Source organism: Salarias fasciatus, chromosome 11, assembly GCF_902148845.1.
Source record: "Salarias fasciatus chromosome 11, fSalaFa1.1, whole genome shotgun sequence".
NCBI lineage: Eukaryota > Metazoa > Chordata > Actinopteri > Blenniiformes > Blenniidae > Salarias > Salarias fasciatus.
In genome coordinates this window covers 27,625,135-27,647,782 of record NC_043755.1, presented here as the reverse complement: position 1 = coordinate 27,647,782, position 22,648 = coordinate 27,625,135, and the positions used below count along the sequence as shown (strand labels likewise).

Genomic DNA, 22,648 nt, shown 5'->3' with positions numbered 1-22,648 from the left:
ACAACCCAACAGCCTGAACGCCGTCTGCAAAGTATTCTTTAGGTTCATTATTCAATATCTTGTCTCTTGCCTAGAATCTGGGTGGTAGATGTAATTGCGGAGCCATCCAGCAGTGTCTGGCAGGTCTTCAACCCTGCCACTAAAATCAAACATGCAGGAATGTGAAGAAGGGCTGGGGCTCCAAAAGTGACGATGTGGGAGTTCAACATCAAAGTCTGCACAAGTAAATACAGCAACAATTAAAGAGAGAGACATGGCGATCTCCAGTCCCTCAGGCAGCAGAAACAAACCGACTCAGATATGCTGTAAAGCAAACAGCCTCTGAGAGCTCAGCTCATCGCTGCATCCACACACCCAGCAACGCAAAGAACAAAGCATCCGTCCAGATGTCAGAGAGGCTGCTGCCTTGTGTGGGAAGAAGCTCATCTAAGAAACATGCTGCAGCTGGATTAATCAATATCTGAAAGTTGTTCAGAGCTGGTCAGCCAAATCCCACAACTTCCTCTTTCCATTTCAGTTGTTTTGTACGTGATCGATCCAAACGGCTTCCTCTGAAGAATGAGGAACTAGCTGAGACACAGCGGATGCTTGGTGCTGGGACATTTCACGAAGCAGGATCAGTGAAAATCTGGTCTGTTAACCCTGAAAAGAGGGAAACTCTGATCTCTGCTTAACGAAGAGACTTAATGTAACTCAACCTGTCAGTCAGTTACTGCAGTAACAGACTCTCTGGAACCATCCTGGTCCAGAGCTGGTTGTTCCCTCCAAACCTAAAGCTTCTCTCTGACTCCGCCCTCTTTCAGCCACACAGAGTTTCATTTCCTCATTCATTCATTCAGCTGGAGAGTTTAGTGGAGCAGATGTCTGTCACCTGTTACAACAACATCACATGAAAAGTCTGTCTGGCTATATTAGAAGTCAGTCAGATCACAGTCCATCATTCACACACACAACCAGACCTGTCCTTTTTCCAAATTACAATAATATACAATGTCAGGGATTTCATATATATATATATATATATATATATATATATATATATATATATATATATATATGTGTGTGTGTGTGTGTGTGTGTGTGTGTGTATGTATATATGTATACATATATTTATTTAAATATTTATATAAATATTGCATGTGAACTGAAGAAATGAATATTCTAGAATTAAAGGAGTTTCCTCCTCTAACATTATAGTAATTGTGAAGGGCTACATTTAAACTGACTCACTGACCCGAACAGCAATGTTCTCCCTCTTTTTTGTCGCTGCAGCGTGTTACACTACTTTATCAAAACCAATTCAAATGCGCTATGCTTCACCCTGGCGTATCCACTGCATGATCTGCTTGTGTACGTTGTGGTTTTGGGAGGTTGCTGATTGTTTCCTGTTTCCCTCATGCTAACTTGTGCGTTGGTTTCATCTCCTCTTCGCTGTCCTGAAGCCTGCATGTAATCTTTTGTTGTCACCAGAGGTGTAAATAGTTCTTACATTGTCTTTATGGACACACACATCCGTCTGTCATCCATCGACTCCATCTTCCTGATGTCTTCTTTGGAATTTGTTTCGTCTTGGATGGTGGTACTAACACTCTCAGGTCCTTGGCCTCCCTGATTTCTTGTAGTACAGTTTCAGGATGCTGGACTAAGGGTGAAGTCCTCCTTGTATGCCGAAGATATTCCTTTCTGGCAGTGCTGACATGTTGAAGGACCAGACCTTGTTCTTCCATTGACCTGACTTTCCTCCACTACCTTCAGTCTCTGGAGGTATCTGGTGGCTGACTGCCTTGGAGCCTCCTCATAATTCCCATTAATTGGATCTCAGTAGCTGCATCAAACCTAGACCATCATGCACTGGGGCGGTTTGCAGCCGATTGTGAACCGACAGGGATGAGGATCAGCACCTCCAAATCCGAGGCCCTGGTTCTGGACCGGAACAAGGTGGCCTGCCCCCTCCAGGTCGGTGGAGAGACTCTGGCCCAAGTGGAGGAATTTAAGTATCTTGGGGTCTTGTTCACAGTGGGGGACGGATGGAGGTGAGATTGACAGGTGGATCGGTGCAGCGGCTGCAGAGATGCGGTCGTTGTATCGGCCCGTTGTGGTGAAGAAGGAGCTGAGCTGAAAGGCGAAGCTCTCGATTCACCGGTCAGTCTACATTCCCACCCCCATGAGCTTTGGGTCATGACCAAAAGGACAAGATCCCGGATACAAGCGGCTGAAATGAGTTTCCTCCGTAGGGGGGCTGGACTCCCTTAGAGACAGGGGGAGGAGCTCAGTCACCAGGGAGGAGCTCGGAGTAGAGCCGCTACTCCTCCACATCCAGGAGCAGCTGAGGAGGCTCATGCACATCTTTAGGATGCCTCCTGGACGCCTCCCTGGGGAGGAGTTCCGGGCATGTCCCACCAGGAGGAGACCCCGGGGAAGACCCAGGACACACTGGAGAGACTATGTCTCGCGGGTGGACTGGGAACGCCTTGGGATCCTCCCAGAGGAGCTGGAGGAAGAGTCTGGGGACAGGAAGTCTGGGCATCCCCGCTGAGACTGCTGCCCCCGCGACCCGGCCCCGGATAAGTGGTGGAAGATGGATGGATGGATGGATGGATGGATTTCAGTATTATCCTGCATGTCCCCTATGTTGCGCTCTGGTAGCTGGACCCCTTTAACAAAATCACAACTCTTAAGTCTCTATTTTGAAAATCCTTTGAAATCACCTCCAAATTCCTCAAATGGACGAGCAGTTTCCAGGTGATGGAGTTAGTGTTCAAACAGAAAGTACATCATTTCCCGTGTGTGTGTGTGTGTGTGTGTGTGTGTGTGTGTGTGTGTGTGTGTGTGTGTGTGTGTGTGTGTGTGTGTGTGTGTGTGTGTGTGTGTGTGTGTGTGTGTGTGTGTGTGAAGGATTCCCTGAGCCCCCTCCTTCTCCTTTGTGTTCTCATACTTTGATAAATGCTGTATTTTCCTTTTGAGGAAGTGGCGGACCGTGGAGGGGTGAATACCTGTCTGATCAAAGCAGGACGCTGGGATCTGTCACTCAGCTTTGTCACAGACAGCTGAGCTCTGTCGGAATGAAAGCCAGCATGGCTCGCTTTAATCTGACACCGTCTGCTGCCAACACATCCGACAAACTTTACACTCAGACACCAGGAGGGCTTCGGCTGCTGCTGTCCCCAGTGCGTCTGAATGTGACTTCATGACATGAAACAAAAAGCTATTTATCCTTTACTGAGCCACTGTTATGTATTTTATTTCATTTAGTTTTGAAACCCAACACAGTGACTCCATTAAACGAGCTGCAATTAGTTGCTCAAGTCCCACAGGCAACGCTAAATGGACTGCAATTATAAAGCACATTTTCCTGGCTTCAGTGTTCTCAAAGCACTTTACATTGTCACATTCACACACAGGCTGAAATACCAATGAATCAGCTGACATGCAAGTGTTGGGGATCAAGGTCAAGTAGACCTGATCCTTGATAATGTTTGATAAAAGTAATTAACAAAGTGAATTATTGTTTTTAAATGTTGAGGCCCCGCCCTGGGTTCAAGGATCAATGACCAGACTGCTCCATGAACTGATAGAAAATCAGGTGAATTCATAAAGACATGAAACATTTAAATAGTCACAAACCATGTCTGCCAAATGTGGGGGAGAAAAAAAAAACACAAGGCACTTAATTTAGTCACAGTAACAAATGCTTGCAATCCTCGGACATTTCAGCCTCACTGGAATAAAGTTTTCTGAATTTCAAACCAAATAAATGTTTCTTCAGTGCAGTTTCCTACTAATGGAGGACGTTGAAGAGCATTGAGCTGACAAAAAAATAATCATATCTATTTTGAAGGTTTGTGAAACTGAAAACATTTCTGCATGGAATTCAGTGAAAGACACTTTGACTTTTATGCCTAAACTTCAGTGCGACTCGCCAGCAGCAGTGAGTATGAAAATAGCCATACAGTTGTATGATGGACTGAGGACATCGTCCAGAGCTGGAGGAACCCCAGAGGGACATGTCTTCCTGCCAGGAGGCTTCTGGGTGTCCTCGTCCTTTTCTCTGGAGGCAGTCATCACAGTGATTTGAAAAACTCCTTGATGGCCTCAGGAACAGGCGAGACACGGCCTGCAGGCCGCTGACCCGTCCAGAGAGACAGGTTCACCTGGACAGGTGAGACAGACAGGTTCACACTGCCACCCAGTAACCGCACATGTTTTTATGCTGTGAGACGAAGCCAGAGTCTCTGGCAGATGCCATGCACAGGGAGAACATGCAGAGCAGTGATCTTTCCATTGAGCTGTTCCTACAGCACTGCAGGAATGTGACAGCCTGGATTCTGAGCTCATCCTGGTTCATTAGTTGCCTCTTCTTCCACGATTACAAACTCTTGCACACTGTAAAATGTGACTCGGGATACTAATTTGCTTTTAATATTCACTTTTGATTCCAATTTTCAGGTTGACTTCACATGTATTTCCTCATTTGACTCAAACAGCTGTAGTTGAAGTCCCAAATTTTGGTGAAGCTGTTATAAAACTGAGTCTTCCTCTCGAATGAAAAGCTGAGCAGGCTGCAGGTTGAGGTCCCGGCTACCGGCTCTGCTGGGACTGACTGATACTGTGCTCACCACTTAACAGATGGTTTCTCAGCACTGCTGCTGTGTGAACATAAGTCAGAGTCAAATTGCAGCTCCTTCATTTATCACAATACAACTCAGACTGTTTTTATTGCCTACTTGAAATGTGGAGCTGAGACATTCATCAGTGGAACATAACAGTGTTTGAGACTTATGCTCTCACTACAAAAACACTTTGTCCTGCTTTGAGACGTTGACTGAGTGAGTAATGTAACAGAGCGTCTGAACGCGAGGCTTCATTGTCCATGCCGTGCTTCAGACATGAGAGAGTCATCAGCGTACAGTCTCACATGTCCTCCACGTGTCTCCTCCACCCCTCTTCATCTTCATCTCTCCTTCTGAACTTTCGCTCCGGATCTGACACCGATGCATTCGCCGGCTGGTCTGGTTGACTTTCTCACTGCATTCAGGTTTAGTTGGTTTACAGTAGATTTCTTGAACGAGTCGTGGCTGAACTGAGCCTGGAGTTGACCTCTGTCTCACTTCAGGCAGCTTCTGGATGACTTCATGAGCTAGGGGTGTATTGTCGTGCTTGATGTCTTATTCTTAGAAGCTCAGGTAAAGTGTTATTCCTCCATAGAGTGAATGTACAGGTAGCAGAACCAGATGGACGAAGTCTGTGAGTAAAACCAGCTGGTTTTATGTTGAAGCTGGAGAGACAGTGAAGCTACAGGAGTAAGATGAACCAAGTGGTCCAGGCTCGACTTCAGGAGAAGACACTCAGTGCATCAAACACGTCTCAGACAGAGCTCAGGCCCCGCCCCCACTGTGCACTCCTGCCAGAATAGTGAGACAGCCATCCAGAACATTGCTGCCCCCCATAGACATGTTCAACACCCGGCGAGCCACTGGTATGGCCGCTGACTCCGCCCACACCTTTTTCCCTTTATTAGTGTCCTGTCCGTCTGGGGCCGCTCCTCCAGACTGTCAGGACGCTGGAGTCGAACCCCCACCTCTGGACTGCAAGGCATCTCCTCAGACACCTGGCACCCCATGACTCATATTCCTTTATATACTGCTTTTAATCCTTCAGATATTAGCTGTAATCTGTCTGTCTGTCTGTCTATGTTAACCATGTTAATCTATGTTAACTGATGTTTGTTGTTCTTTGTTGTATATTCTGTTTTTGTAATTGTCTTATTGTCTTACTTGTGGTGTGTGTGATGGGGTCCATAACATCTTGAACTGACATGAAGGCTGTGGAAACAAATTTCCCTTCACGGGATAATAAAGACTTATCTATCTATCTATCTATCTATCTATCTATCTATCTATCTATCAGTGGGTTGAACCCTTTATATATTTTCTAAAAATCTTCCTAAATTAAAAAATCAAATATCTTATCATGGATTGACTTCAGTAAATAACACTGTGGTGAGAATTGTGAAAATCAGCTTGTGGAATATATCTTCTGAAAACACTTGTTTACATCTTGTTTACGAGTGGACGAGAGCACAGACACGTTCGTCCAAGACAAAAACAAACCTCACACTCCTGTGAATCACAGTCAGCGGAGGAAAACACACTCACAAGGAGAAATGCTGTAAACATGTTAATTACATGGTGAGCGGCGCCGGGGGAGGCTTGGTGCTGCAGTAGCAGCCACCTGCCAAGTGGGGGCAGTGGTGTGCTTCTGGAGACAGAGCGGCGCAGGCTGCCACCACAGCAAGAGCCAGGAGATCCTCTCACACACACACACACACACACACACACACACACACACACACACACACACACACACACACACACACACACTCACACACACACGGACACGGCCCTGATGTGTGCTCCCTCCACAGAGCTGGGTTCGAACCCGGTGCCGCCGGAGCCCCGGCCTCTCCAGCTCCTGTATTCAAGCAGCCGTGGCTCTGCAGAGACTCAGAGGATTGTGTGTGAAGAGACGGACACGAGGCTCATTGAAGGAGGAGCCTCGTTCCCCGCGTTCCCGCTTCACCTGCAAACAGACTGTTTACCGGGAAAATCCCCAGGCAGAGATAAAGCTGCTCTAACGACCTGTTTTTATATCCACTTTGCTCCGACAGAGAAAGGACACTTTTATGAGCCTCACAGCCACAAAACTGAAATGTCAATATGCAAGATAATGAATGTGTGACAAACAGTGGGAGCTTTTAATTTTGGGAGAAAAAAGCCTTTAGCACTGCTTTGTCAGGAGATAAATCTGCGAATGTCTCATTTGGACTGTGGAGGAAGTGCTTCACGCTCATGTCTTCATGTCTCAGAAAGGCATTACCAGCGGTCAGGCCTAAGGACGCACGAGCAGGACAACGGACAACCGCAGGACCATCCTGAATATTTTATATCTGGCAGGCTTGATTTCAGACGGAGACGCTGCGATGCCTCCTGACCACTCCAGCCCTCAGGTAGAGCGCCATACGGCTGTGATTATCTGCCGTCAGTCACACTGTTCTGCCCCTCATCGCCGGACTGAACCCGGCAGATTCTGTTACACTGACTGGAAATGGTTTGTGTCATCAGCCAGGGTCCAGTTCATCCTCCTGTCCTCCTCAGTGCAGCAGGTCCAGCTCCTCCATTCCATGGAAAACTCAGCTCGCAGTCAGACTGGTGAGCGTTACGGTGGTGTAGCGGGTTGCTTGCTTCACTCCCAGCTATCCGACCTTACAGAGTGACAACTTGACATTTACACAAACATACTTTACCTAAATGGCCGGAGCCAACGCACAGCAACAGCACAAGCTTTATTAACGCATTAACAGACACATCAGCACATGCAGAGAGTGTGAGATTCTACATTTAGAGCTTTTCCTGTCAGAGCCTGCAGCAGCTCATCATCATGTCCACGGAGCTGTTATTACACATGCATTAGGCATGAACACACACACACACACACACACACACACGCACAGTGAGCGGCGGCTGCCAGTCCTCAGGACCATGCTGGGGGCAGAGGAGGGGCCGGGCTGAGTGGGACGTGGCCCGGCGGCGGTGGTTTGCAGGACAGAGCGGCGGTCCAGTCCTGTGGCCGCGGTGCAGCACACTTCCTCTCTCCGCTGCTGCAGTTTGCATTCTAATAGGATCCAGCTCGTTCATCTGCTGCGTCGGATAATGTGGGCTGGATTCCGCTTGGCGCCACGGGGGCTGCGGGAGAACGTCGTCTCTGCTGAAACACACCAGGCTGCATGTTCGTCTCCCTCAAACAAACCGCTTACCTTTGTACAAAGAGCCAGTCCTCCCTCTGGCCTCAAACTCTATTATGCTTTCAGATGGAAGTGGGAAGAAGCGCTGAATATGGAGGGAGTTAAAGCTGAGCGCCTCCTCGCTCTCCGGGACCGGGAGACGAGCGAGATGAGGAGAGGAGAGGAGAGGAAGGAGGGACGAGGTGGAGGATGAAGCGAGGGAGGTTACAGGAGTGGGAATCGATTAGCATAATGCTACAGGGACTGGTTACACTTTACAAAGAGCCTGTGTGCTTTGTTATTCATAAGTTTGGTTTGGGGAAACACACTTTAATGCAGAGTTTGAGAAAATAAGAAGTGACAATATGTGGTCATGTTCTGTGCCCCGGGTCATGTTCTGCATGAGAACAGCTTCAGAAAGCACCGGCAGGGCAGGCTCACAGTTTAACACTGTTTAAAGAAACTGAACTCCAGTGCAGCCTCACGCTGATGAAAATCAATATTATGCTTCTTTACAGCTGCATAAATTAAAGCTAATGCTGGTTACACAACAACATTATGGATTAATAAAGATATGCATGCAGACCAGGCTGGCAGAGCAGTCACCGGCGTGCACTGCTGGATGGATCATCCTGGCCCCACGGCCCGGGCCCAACATGGCAGCCAGCGCTTCCTTTTTTCGGCTGTGTTAACGCAGTTCCTCAGCATTTTAGCGTTGCACTGGGATAAAACCACAGGGCTCAGACAAACCCAGGAAACAGTCCATGTTGCCCAGTGGAGACTGTAGCACATTCCATACATCCTGCCTGTGTTCGTGTCTGCAGGCGTGGTCTCTGCACAGAACCAGCCAGACCGCTGCATACAGGGCTTCCTCATGCAGCTCGGTGCTGGTGCACGTTTCAAGCACACAACCTGTGAGTTTGGTAATATCTTTTTTATTTCTCTTCCTTTCCAAAGTTCAAATCTTTCCAGCTTTTCATCATTTAGTCCTGAAGTCAGACGTGCCCACTTCACAGCGCTTCCTGTGCCGCTCTGCAGGTGACCTGGATGCAGAAAAGAAATGATGATTGATGGTCAGTTTATGAACTGAGTGACCCCACGACCCCCCCGCAACCCCCCCACGACCCCCTGCAGTCCCTCCATTCCACGCTACTGTCGAAGGAATATTAATGAGTTGTAAAGACGATTCCATGAAACGTTGTGAAACAGATGAGACATCATTTCCTTTTCTGGGTGATATCTGTAAAAGCACTCCATTTTCTAAACACACACACACACACACACACACACACACACACACACACACACACACACACACACACACACACACACACACACACACACACATTGTCTCACTCACACATCAGTGTTTTGTGAAGTTATTTCTATTCATGTTTTTTTTTGTGATGTTTTCAGCTTTGAGTGAATAATGGAAAACTCTTCGGTGCAGAACTCCCAATCCTTCAACATGTTAATGACTGTGTTTACTCTGGAAAACACTCATTTACAACCAACAGCGCTGAAAGAGTCTCCAAAAAAACAACAGCCAGTACACTGAGCGAAGAGTCCGGCGCCAGACGCTCAAGTCCAACAGACACGTGATCACCAGGAACCTCACACACACCACGTCTCCAGACTGGAGCCAATATCGCCCTGATCAGAGAGTTCAGGACCAGCAGGACCCTTCCTCCTCAGAGAGACCGGCAGGACCCTTCCTCCTCAGAGAGACCGGCAGGACTCTTCCTCCTCAGAGAGACCGGCAGGACTCTTCCCCCTCAGGACTCTTCCTCCTCAGGACTCTTCCTCCTCAGGACTCTTCCTCCTCAGAGAGACCGGCAGGACTCTTCCTCCTCAGAGAGACCGGCAGGACCGCGTTCCTCCTTATGATGAAGGACGGTCCTACTGGTCTCTCTGAGGAGGTATGGTCCTTGTGGTTCCAGTGAGGGGGGGCGTCCTACTGATTGTGAACTTCCTGATCAGAACCAGCAGGTCTGCCACTGTGGAGGTCCACGTCTCTGTAGAACTGTTTTTCTTTCTTAGCTTTTGCCCGGCTCTGACCGCATCACAGAATAAGTGGACATCGGCATCAGCTAAGCAACAGATTCAGTCTTCCAAACTCTCACTTTCTTCACTACCTCCAAGGTGTGAAGCAGAACTGGCCACACCTCCACTCCGCCTCCTCCACCCATCCTTTCCCTGAGACCCCCTGCTCCCTCCTGACTTCAGATAGTTCAGATCTAAAAGTATGGGTTCCTTTACTAATTCAGTTTCACCAGAATTCCTGAGGGAGGCCAAGAGTTGACCTCTGAACTTTCAGCAGGACTTTGGGAGGAGGCTGTCTCAGGTCCACTGCTGCTCCATGAACTCATCTTTCCGGTTAATTCAGTACGAAGCTTTCACAGACAAAGCCAAGTTTTTAATGCGGCATTTCACCATGAGTGTCCTCTGTATTACCCCTTTCCCACTGGCCAAAAAACCCGTTTAAACCCGCTAAGTCATGGCAGTGGGAAAAGGTTTGACCCGGGATTTCGACCCGGGTCGTTCACCCTGCAGTCGACCTGGTAAATTCCCGGGTCAGATTTCTACCGGCTTTTAGTGGGAGGGACTTACGTGATGACATTGACGCAGCGTGGCTAAGTTAGCGCGCTAGTTGTTGTTTCTGGACACAGCGTGAGATTTCCTTCGTCAACATGACCCAGCACTGCAGGACAGCAAGACCAGAGAGCTTCTCCTGATCCGTGGGGAAGAGGAGATTCGTCTACAGGTAACAGGGACTGTTTTCCGCTGCATTGTTTACTTTCGTTTTGCTCCGTCGCGCTGATGATGTCATCAACGTGGGACACCATCAGTGCGGGAAAACGCAGCGACGCGGCTCGCCAGCAGGAGGTGAGACACGGGTCAGCAGGCGGTGGGAAAGCCGTCTAAAAAGACGATAGTTAGCGGGTCGCAGACACGGGTCGACGCGCTAGTTGCAGTGGGAAACGGGTATAAGTGTGGCGCGGCGAGGAATAATACTAGTTCAGTTAGGGTGGGAGGAGAAGTATCAATGGTTACGACCCGACAACGCCACCCTGGGACTTTCACCCAGGGAATTGAATACTGAAGGCACACAGGTTCGTTGCCCACTGACGACAGAGACGTGGTTCCAACTCAAAAAAAATACGATTTTTATTCAAACATGAATGTTTAAAGTACATCGCACAACACTTTAAAACTCACACCAAACCCAGCGAAGAGGGTGGGGGGGGGGGATTTACTCTCGGCTGAGGCCTAGTGGATGGGCATAAGCTAATGAATGCTGAGAGGAGCGATCCATTAAACAAAAATAAAGCAAATCAAACCACACCCAGTGAAGCAAACCACCACCGCACACAGCAAACGACAAAGGATGCCCCCTTCCAGGCACCAGCTCGCCACCACCGACCTGCAGCCGCTGAAGGGGGGAGGAAAATAAAACACTAACGGGTTGACAAGTGAAACAAACCCAATTAACAAAAAAAATAGAAATAAACACACTGCTGACACAATAAAATGCAACCCGCACCTTTACGCACACACACACACACACACACACATTCACTCATTCGTTGATGCTGGGGGGGGGGGGGACAACCCCCAAATGAAGAGCGTGCCCAGCCAGCTGTCCCAGCCAACGCTCCAAACTGGAGGTTCGTTCCACCCAGTAAATAAAGGAGCCGCTGGCCCACAGTAGCCTCACGGCTGCTGCCGTGATACAGAGGAGCTTGGGATGAAGGGCTCCCGACCAGCAGGCTCGGAGACGAGGCCCACTGGAGACGAGGCCCACTGGAGACGAGGCCCACTGGAGACGAGGCAGGAATGGCCTCAGAACAGATCACCGGAGCACCTTTCACAGCGGGGAGAACACAAACACTAAGAGAGGGCGTGAGGACTCCAGCCAGCAGCACCTCACCACGGCCAAACAATGGAGCAGTACCCAAAGCCACACCTGCAGCAGCACACAAGCAGCACCCTGTCAGTCAGCGACCTCTGACCCAGAAATGACACGTCAGCCGCAGGGGCGCAAAAGAAGATTGGAGGGAGGAGCTCGGCTTTATACTGGGCCAGCTCATCAGCAGCCAATCAGCACTGGCCTGCATGCAGCACATAGAGCAGACACCTCTATGCTGCTACATAAGTGAGGACTGTCATGATGCTGAGGGTTCACTGAGACATCATTTCAGCTTCCGTCCTAAATCACATAAAGTTTGGTCCGCTGTGCAAAGCTTTCTCCAAAGACGTCTGATCTTCTGCAGGACACGCAGGTCGCTCTGCAGCTTGGGATGTGGTGGCTGAGAAACTTATTCTTCTGAATGGAAGTTAGCCGCTCCGTTCAGCCAGATGTTCTCAGTTCTTCAAATGGAACGTCTGCATCTGCACAAACCCAACAACCAGAACAGATCTGAGAGAATGTGGAGACTCTTCCTGGCTGGCCTCAGGTCTGCTGCCTGGCTCAACAAGTTTTTCTAGTTTTTTTTTTCCTGTCAGTCTATTTGTGTAAGTTTACAACTGTCTAGTAGCTTTTTTGCTTGTTAAAAATGAATGAAAAGCTCAATATGCTGCCTTGCTGCTGAAGTCTTGTCCAGTTGACTCGGACGTCTTCACGTGTGTGTGTGGACTCGGTGATGGAGTGTGTGACGGAGTGTGAGCTCTGGGTGTGTGCTGCCTGAGGCCATGCTGTCCAACATTAGCCCTCAGGCTCTGAATCGTTTTAAAAACATGGCTGAACGAACCCACAAGTGACGTGAGAAAACATGGTCTGCATGCTCGTAGTCTTCTCCTGTCTGCTCTTTCAACCGATTCTCTGAGAAGTTTTTTTCTTTTGAGCACTGTTGTAATTTTATCACCAGTTTTCTAACTGTCTGGTGTTTTTGCATGCTGCTGTCCCAACTCATCGAAAACAGACATACTGTCCAGCTTTTGAGTTTCAGTTTTCAGTAGATAGTGTTGAAACTACTTTCCTTTGAATACTGGGTTTCAGTAACAGAGACAGGTGAACTGATACGGTTCCAATACCCAGTACCTGGCAACTGAAACTGGTACTTTTGGTATTTCTGTGCGTTTATGTGGTGATAAATGTTCATTTGTTGCTTGCAGCAGACGAGTCGCTAATGGATGCTATGCTAGCATGCTAACGGTGCTGAATGCAGGAGTTGTCACCACAGATCTGAAGCTGTCTAAACCGCTGCACTCTCCAGACCTGACATAAATCCTGTTCTTCACCAGGAGCTTCCTCAGATTAGAGTCTTCCCGCTGCAGACAGCGTCATCTGCATGGTGTTTTGAAAAGCGTCTGCCTGATGTGGAGCCTTCCTATCAGCCATGCTGCTCTGCTGACTGAACCTCGGCTCCGGACGCATTACGCTCCTGTGCTGGAATGCTGTGTTCAGGTCCGGCATGGAAAAACGGCTACTCTCCCTCACAGTCACGAGGATACATTCAAGTACCGGAACTGGTATGGCTATGCTGTGATAGTTTTGAAGAGAAATGTATCCCAGACGAGACGAAATCAGAAAATGTCAAAAGTGTTTCAGGAACAGGAACAAGAATTCACTATTAAACTGAAACTCTATTTAATCTATTGGCTCACTGATCAGTAAAAGTGAAATTTCGCTTCCAAAGGAATATAAGAACTGTTTCAGAGCAGCCAGATGTAAGTTCTGACCTTAATTTTGAGGAGAGTTGTAACCTGTCACTGAGGGTCATTGCTCTGCACACACTTCCTCTTCCATTGGCAGGCTTAACTACTGAGCACAAGCTTTCCTCACACCACACTCCCTTCCTTCAAATCCGAAGAAAACCTCCTAAGACTGATTCAATTATACTATTTCCTTCAAAGTGAAATTTACAGTCCAAAGCATGTCAGCGTCACTTCTTTCATTCTGCATTATGTTTTCTTACACGACTTGTAAAGGTTCTGAAAAGGAAAATGTTACAGTGAGAAACGCGTTGGAGCAACCTTCATTCAGTTCCTGTGGACTCAAGAATCAAAGAGTGGACTGGCTCTGAAGGTACTTCAACCCAATTCAACTGAAACAGCAGCGCGCGCACACACACACACACACACACACACACACACACACACACACACACACACACACACACACACCTGATGTAAATGACTGCATCATGAGGTTTCCTGACCTGAGTTACTGGAGTATTCCTAACTCAGCACACGCAGTCCGGCTCCTCTTTCCTCTGCCTCGCCTTTCGATGAGCTGTTCATCTGGACACTTTGGCTCCAGACTGTAAGGACGTCCTTCATATTCAAAGTTTTTGTCCACAACGTCTTCATCCGACAGATATTCGTCCATTTTGCACTAAACTGGAAGAAGAAAGTTGTTGTGTAGCCGCCGGTTGCCCTGGAAACAACGAGCCGTACTATGCATGGCACTGCGCCGTAAACAAAGCTTCCAGGTCAGAGGTCAACAAAACCACAACATTTATATGGCGACACCGGGCTGTGGTGGAGAGGCTGAGCGGACCCTGATGAAATGTTGGTGAAACTAATGAGTTTTCGGACGATTGAAGCCGTTTGAGGAGCGGCGTTACCGACGCCCCGTCTGCGCATACGCAGACGCATACGGATGTCCGCCGCTCAATGATGGATCTAAATTCCTCCCGAAGCGCTGTTCGGATCAGAAAAGCCTTCTGGGTGAGGATATTGTTCTACTTCATTCTATAAACAACATGAAAGCTGTTTAAACCGAACTTTTCCTTTAAGTTGAAGCGAACAGAGTTTGATTGAATTGTCTGAAGTTCATCGTGAGTCTTGGAGACCGTCCTGACTGACTGGAACGGTGATACTGGTGAAAGGTGTCGTCAGAGGGATCTGAACAGACCATCCAAAACCCTGGAGGAGTCAGAGCAGGTGGAGTTTGAGGAAGCAGCGATGGTCGGGTCTGACCCGCTCTCTGTGAGCTGATCAGCTGATGAATCACCACGGCGTCCCATCTCAGACTCCCCTCCCCAGTCTCTGAGCCCCCCTCGGCCGAACACAGCAGCAGTCGGACCAGGCTGGTTCTCTGGCTCGTTCCTCAATCGCAGAACTTTTTACATCCCCAACACGAAATTTCAACTCACCCATGTACAGAACACGAAGACAGTTTTTGAGTAAATTGTCTCCACACCAGTGATCAATTAACGAAAATATAACTGGGAGAAAAGTTTTTTTAAAAAAAAAACATTAAAACAGCTTTTAAAGCACCTTGAGAAGTGCTGTTGTTCTCTTGTCCCTCCTGCCTTGACGACTAAACTGAATCTCAAATAAAACTGTTAAAATACATTTAAAATGTTCACATTTTCTTTTGTATTATTCTGTTCTTAGAATTTGAATCGTGGAAATGTTTGTTTTGATCAATGTAATATAATATTTCAAGTATTAATTGTTATGTTAGCTGAACATTTAAATGAGGATAGGAGAAGAAAACCATGGCATGACACAGTGAAAATGACTTTATCAATCAGTTCCCAACAGTCTGGCTGGAGAGAGGTCTGTCGTCTCTCCGGTTTTTCATGTATTTGTAACACCGTCACTTCCTCCTGCTGGTCAGCAGTAACACTGAGCTCAACATCTAGTTTCTAATACTGACAAAAGTTGACTTCAGCATTCATCTCCATTTCTGTCCCTGTGATTGCGCCAAATATAATAAATAACAAATGAAACGTAATAAAAACAGTTCCTTTGAGAATCCAGCCAGAGATTGCTCATTTTTTCAGAAATGTTGAAGCTGGAATGTCCTCCGCCTCTGGAATGACCCAGATAAAATCCTGTTCTCTCCAGGGAATAATGTCAGCGAAACAAGGGGAGCAGCTGTCCATGTCGACCGCCCTCAGCCTGAAGCGGGCCGTAGGACTGAGGACTGAGATCCAGACCGGGTCTCTCCAGATCGCTGCACCACGTCTCAAACCGCAGGCCGGTCTGTCTTCAAGGTCACACGGTCCAGACGGGACGGGCCGTCCCCGAGGAGACGGAGTGTCCCGTCGACTGAATCCATCACGGCGCCCGGTGATACCATCGTGTTTTTATTAGATTTCCATTAACCACACTCTGCAATCACCGTCCAGCCAGGAAAGTTTGGTGATTATCTCCAGCTAGAAGTTTGGATCATCTCCATCTCAGAGCCAATTCACTTTGTTGCCTTGAGGCGCCACTGGGAGGTCTTTATGTAGGAGACGCTGTGATCACAGCTCCCACACACACACCTCTAATGTGGAGGGAAGGAGCTGCAGCACACAGAGAGATGAAGTTAATTAAACTGCCAATCCCAGTGAGCACCATGACAGCAGAGAAGACCTGCGCCTGGATTAGAACACAGCAGTGGAGGGACGGGGTGAGGGGGAGGCAATCTGCAGTGTGTCAGTACATCACACACACACACACACACACACACACACACACACACGCACACAGGAAGATCATGTGGCCTCCCCATCTATCAGCCTGACAGCGCAGCAACACGGAGCGATACGGTGAAGGAAGCCTGTTAAACGAGCACTTCTCTTTACTTCCATTAACTGTTACATTTCCACTGAATCGTCATTCTGCTTATCAGGAACAACTGCCGTATTCCCCTCGATAGGAAGCCCTGCTTTCTGCTGTGACCTCTGACCCCCTGGCAGCCAAAGCAATCAGCATGGGACGCTGGAGAAATCAATGCTATTAAAAAAAAGAAAAAAAAAAAGAAAAACATGAGTGAAACCAAGCAAACATCAGTCCATCAAAATGTCAGAGTGGAAACAGTGAAGCTGCCTGCTTTCACTGCAAATATTGACACATGCAGTCACTGGTGTGGACGAAGACGTGATAGAGCAGCGGCGGTATTACCGGGGGAGCAGCTCTGTGGCGGCTCGCAACAGGACGGGAAGGAAAACACGGCGAGCAGCGGGGAATTCAAGTTCCCACATGCAAATGTGATTTGCGTCTGCTGAAAGGAAGTCAGCGAGACGGCTTTATCTCTCCACATCACTGAAAGACTCCGCTGCACGGCTGGTAAAACCGCCAACAAGATCAAACCGCCCTGAGCTCCTCCGCCGTTTCTCAAGCTGAGAGACGTGGACAAAGTCCCCAGAGGACGATGGAGACAGACTGATAATGGAAACTACTGCTACTCTAAAAAACTAGAGCTGAAAATCACTCCTGCTCTCCTCTGATGTTTGATAACCGGAGATGATCTTCCTTCCCAGCCCTGTGTGGAAAAGTGTCGGCCTACATTCAGTTTATTACAGTCACCTCAAACAAAGACTGGCCACTGAGAAGACTGAATGCAGGACTCCTCTCTGCTCGGCTTCATGCGCCGTGTGTTGATATCATGTCAGCTGGAAGTGACGGTGGTGTCCTCCAGGGTCCGGCTGACCAGCGCCAGTGTTCAGGTCAGTTTACATGACGGAAGGACTCACAGCAAGTGAAAGCTCTTCGTTTAGTTTGCTCAGCCAGCCGGGGCTTCAAAGAGGCAGCCAAGACAAGATCGAAGACACGGACCACTGCAGTCAAGCAGAGCCCGGACGTCCCTCCCACACTCAGCAGCAGACTCAGGTGGACTCCAGTCAGGACATCAGCAGAGGACAATGGCCACGTGGCCAGACAAGTGTGAATGTAAATAAAAAGGATCAGAGGAAGTGTTCCTGACATTCAGCAGTCCAGTCCAGAGACCAGCTGGGCAGTTTCAACAGAGACGATCTAGGAGTGCGGCTGTTAACAGTGTTCCAAAGAATCACTGGAAGAAGTTCACGTCTCCCTCCTGAAGCCAGCGTACGAAACACAATGAACGGAGGAGTCAGACTGTGATCGTCACCCAGGCTGGACCGAGCTGAGCCGCTCTGAATCAACCCGGATGACTGAAGAGGAACACCTGAGCGATGCTGCTGTGAGAGACGTCCTCTCAGCCAGCAGAGAATCAGACTGCTCTCACCGTTTCCCCCAACGCACACATCCAACATGAAAGAGCACTCTTAAAACAATTCAGTGTATTAGGATTAGATTTCAACGGATCAGAGAGCAGCGAAAAGCTGTTTGGCATCCAGTGCAGAAGAGTAATGTGAAGGTATGTGGATAAAGAAGGACGCAGACTAAACACGCATCAGAAATATCAATACAGTTTATTCAGTGAAGTGTGCAGGTGGTCTGTGGGAGGAGCGGGGGTCTGTGGAGAGTCTGCAGGGGGTGAGGGGGGCGTGGCCTGTGCCACAGGTACACGGTCCTCCACCTGGTCCGCCGCTCACTGCCATGTTTGAGGGAGAATCATGACATTACAGTCCAGAAGTCTTTCTCTGTGGGGGCGTGGAGTTGTACCAAAGAGGCACAGTGAGGAAATGCTCTGAAAGGAGAGGCTGTACGTTAGCTTTAGCTTGGCTAGCATCCCTCCACACCGATCCTCCGCCCGGCCTTGACGAGCTCGCAGACTGCAGATCTCAGGGACGAGCTGAAGACTGCAGATAGCACCGTCCAGAGCCTCTGCTCAGGCCGGGGTTCAGCGGACGCTGCTCTCGATGATCAGACTTGATACGAGCGAGAAAATCACTGTAGAAGTGAAAATGAGGAAGAGACGACGGGCCTCGCTCTTCGTACGCGCCGCCATCTTGGTCAGGATAATGAAAGTGTGTCCAATGTAATGGTATCCTGATCCTCCACGACAGCACATAGAAAACATTATTGGGACGTTCATGCCTCTCACTCACTGGAGCAATGACAAGATACGTTTTCTTTGAACACAAGGCTTTATTTCCAGCGACATCACTCGGCAGCGCATATCGTCTAACAGCGACTCATAAACACTCACTTCCTGCTTGTGCCATTGGCCTTCAAAATAAAATACCTGTTCACGGGAACATCACAACTATGAGACAAACCTTGGATCATACTGATTACACAGGTTATTTGAAGCACGAGCTGCTTCTGAACAGAACATTCTGTGAGACAGTGACCGAGTGAGAACAGACAGTCGGTTGGTTTTCATGTTTGCATGAAGCGAAGCGTCATGAGAACCACTAGCATGAGCAGGTGAAAGGCTGAGGAGAGCAGGAACAGTTCAGGTCATGAAATCAGTGGGGTTCTACAAGTATTTTCTGCTTACAGAGGTTCCTCCTGATCAGAGCCCCAGGACTTCTGTGAACTCTGTAAGCACGGGAAACATGGAACAACCCTCAGGGAATCAAGACAAAAGAAAAAAGATCATGTTGTTCTATAGTTCCTTGAAAAAGGAATTTTAAATGAAATGCTCTCCTTAATTTGAAATGTCAATCATCAGAGTCTATCAGCTCTGAAAAGACGCATTAAACACAGAAGGACTACAGTAATCTCAACAGATCATGCATCTAGTGCCAGAAAGAGGAGACAAGAACCACAGAAGTCCTGTCAGTAAGACTCTGTGGTTTTCTCAGTTGATTCAATCCATTTCAAAAGAAATATTCACAAAGATCACCACCACTGCAACGTCTCACCACTCAAAGGAAATCTGCTCAGAGGTCCAGAGGCTTCTAGAGGATTCTCTTCAGAACGGCTCAAAACGTTGTAGTATATCTTCCAGGCCTTTAGGTGGAGCTGTAACTCTGACACAGAAACAAAAGAAGACAGAGCCACACATTCAGTGTTCATGCTGTAAACAAGCACAAGAAAAGATGTCAGGAGGTTTTGTTTTACTCGTTGGGGGCGATCAGACATGGAGCCCTTCCCATGAAGATCACATGAGTCTCGGTTCAACTCAGCGATTTGGAGCCCATAACAAAATATTTGGATAATTAATCACAATGTTGTCCTGCTTTTCAGTCACTGAAATAGTTGTTTTTTCTGAGAAATTGTGACCTTTAGAACATGTTAACTGAAAATGAGTGAAAGCTCAGAGCAAGAGCAGTTTGAGGAGAATAACCAGCTGAGAGAGGAAGACACTCTGACACAGTACACCAAGAGCGAGGTTCTTTTTAATGGAGAGAAGCACACCTGTCAGCTCCTGTGAACACCAGGCTGAAGAAACCAGGAATTCCCGGATCCCGAGAGCAGACAGCAGAGCCTGAAATAACTGTTTCTCATGGAAGGATGGGAAACATTTAAAAACCACAACTCTGCAGCTTCCGGGCTGATGGAGGACCGTGCTGTATGGTACAGACATTAAAGTCATCTTTCATTAATACCTTTTGAATTAAAATGAAGATAATTTAAATTCATCATTGTTTCTCAACTATTTCAGGAATTCCAATCATACTTCTGCACAACACCTTCTGATAATGACCTTTAATACATATGCAGCCATAAATCTTTGAAGCCTGTAGAAATAGACTGAATCTGAAATGGACAAAGCGCTGAATAAAAGCGCCGGCACACTGTAGATCTCACAGGTAAGTGCTGCTGAAAATCCTCATTTCCCCTTTAACCCTCCGATAATGGACGGCGGTGACGACAGCACAAGTCTCCAGTCTGGACCAGATCAATATCTCCTAGCAACATCATGTAATTACCAGAGATAGCTCTGTGGAGTCAATGACAAATAGGCAGATGGCCCCAACAAGCAATTCGGCGGTAAGTGAGATGTTTCTTTTGTTCCTGTCTGGAGAATGTTAATCAAAGCGGTGGAGTTAGCGCGGAGCTAAGTAAACAACCATCCATGAATATAAAACTTTTGTAGTTTGTGAACAAAACATGTTGCACTATTCCCACAGGACTGATCTCATCGCCCCCGATTCCTGATTCCCCCGCCCTCTCTGAGAGGGACAGACACTCAAAGGCCTTTTATTTACTGCTGACGAGGAGGACGGATTCACTGCAGGTCCACACTCATTTCACAGATATTCCATTCCTCTTTCCAGATGAGTCTGTCCTGGGCCGAGAGAGAGAGAGAGACAGAGAGAGCAAGAAAAGACAAATCTCTGTGATTAAAATATACTGCCTGCTAATTAAATATTGTGTGGTTTAATGAGGAAAATTTTCACTGAGGCTAAATCCATCTTTACAGATGTTCTGTGGAGGAAGGACGTGATGAGGTGGGGTGGGGGCAGTGCAGGGGGCTTAGCGCCCATGCTAAGGAGCTGGTCATCTACTTCTCAAATGCAATTTCCTCCCATTGTCCAGAATCGTCATTTTGATTAAGCAGAATTGAAAATATGAGGCAATTAAGGAACAGCTTGTTCTACAGCTGAGGGCCAGACAAGAAGTGAATGGCTGAGGGTGAAGTGGCAGATAGGAGGGAGTGAGGGATGGCCAGGGCTAATTCAAAATTAATTGGGGCCTCCATTATCAAATATAAACTGGAGAAAAACAAGTCTATTTGAGGCAAGGCAATGAATGAGGAGGTGTGGTCACCGCGGCACACGGCCAGAGGCCTGGCTTACCGTCTGTCTCAGCTGCTTCCTGTTCAACAGGAATCAGCCGTGAATCAATCAATTTTCAATCAATTTATTTTTGTATAGCCCAGTATCACAACAACAGCTGCCTCAGAGGCTTCAAGATGTTACATTGGTCGGTAAAAGTAAAAACAGTGAATAAGCATAATGGTAATATGTCAATATTTACAGTAACGAGACAAAACGAAGCAACCACCGCCTTAGACCCTCACATTTGGCAAGGAAAAACTCCAGAAACCCAGTGGGAAAAGAAGAAATCTTGGGGAGAACCACAGTATGGAGGGATCCCTCTCCCAGGGACGGACAGCTTTGGCAACAGCTAGCATGAGACAATAAGAAGTAAAGCCTAGGACTATGTTGAGGACAGTCCGTTGGACGGTCCAGCACAAGAACCACGGATCCCAGAAGTAGAACCGAAGCCAGTCCACGGGCAGGACCGACAGGAGTGTCCTCCCGGTCCGGACGGAGCTTGTTCGTAGGCCTTCGTAATAGTGGAGTCAGCTTTATTGTCAATTTCTTCACATGTACTTGACATACAAAGGAATCGAAATTACGTTTCTCACTATCCCTATGCGTTTAACATGGACACCAGTAAAAAGTGCAAGTGCACAACAAGACAAATCCTAAGTTAATAAATAAATAAATAAAATGCAGTAGCTAAAATTCAAATATAAATGTAAATATAACAGTAGCAGCAGGTGTGTGCAATTTGCATATTTGTGCAGAGTCTCAGCTTGGAAGGGGGGAGGGAGAGTCCAATATTCCTAGACTCCTCCTGCCAGCCTGATGTTCCTTCTGGCTGGGGCTGAGAGTCGGGAGGGAAGAGAGTTCAGCAGCCTCACAGCCTGGTGGATGAAGCTATTTGTGAGTCTGGTGGTATGGGATCAGAGACTCCTGTACCTCCTTCCAGAGGGCCGGAGGGTGAACAGGCTGTGTGCAGGGTGATTTGCATCACTGACGATTGTGATGGCTTTGCGGGTGAGGCGGGTGGTGTATAAGTCTTGCAGGGAGGAGAGTGGTGCACCAATTATCCTCTCAGCTGTTCTCACAATGCGTTGTAGGGCCTTCCTGTTGTAGTCAGTGCAGCTCCCGCCCCACACGGTGATGCAGCTGGTAAGGATGCTCTCAGTGGTTCCTCTATAGAACGTGATCATGATGGGTGGTGGTACGCTTACCCGCTTCAGTTTGCGCAGGAAGTAGAGGCGCTGCTGTGCTTTCTTGGCCAGTGCTGTTGTGTTGGTGGTCCAGGAGAGGTCGTCACTGATGTACACACCCAGGAACTTGGTGCTGCTCACCCTTTCCACTGCAACACCGTTGATGGTCAGTGGGGGGTATTGGGTGTGGCTTCTCCGGAAGCTGACGACAATCTCCTTGGTCTTGCTGACGTTTAGCAGGAGGTTGTTGTCTGTGCACCATCTGGTCAGTAACTCCACCTCTTTCCTGTAGTGGGTCTCATCGCTGTTGGTGATGAGGCCCACCAGTGTTGTGTCATCCGCAAACTTGACAAGATGGTTGGAGC

The 22,648-nt window shown here is 48.0% G+C and overlaps 1 long non-coding RNA gene across 1 annotated transcript; it reads left to right on the top strand.

Annotated features, from left to right (window-relative positions):
- The first annotated feature begins 14,058 nt into the window (after positions 1–14,058).
- Positions 14,059–21,971, top strand: LOC115397317 (uncharacterized). The gene is made up of 3 exons (XR_003932454.1): positions 14,059–14,069; positions 17,571–17,580; positions 21,622–21,971. It is a non-coding gene; the product is annotated as an uncharacterized LOC115397317 (long non-coding RNA).
- The last annotated feature ends 677 nt before the right edge of the window (positions 21,972–22,648 follow it).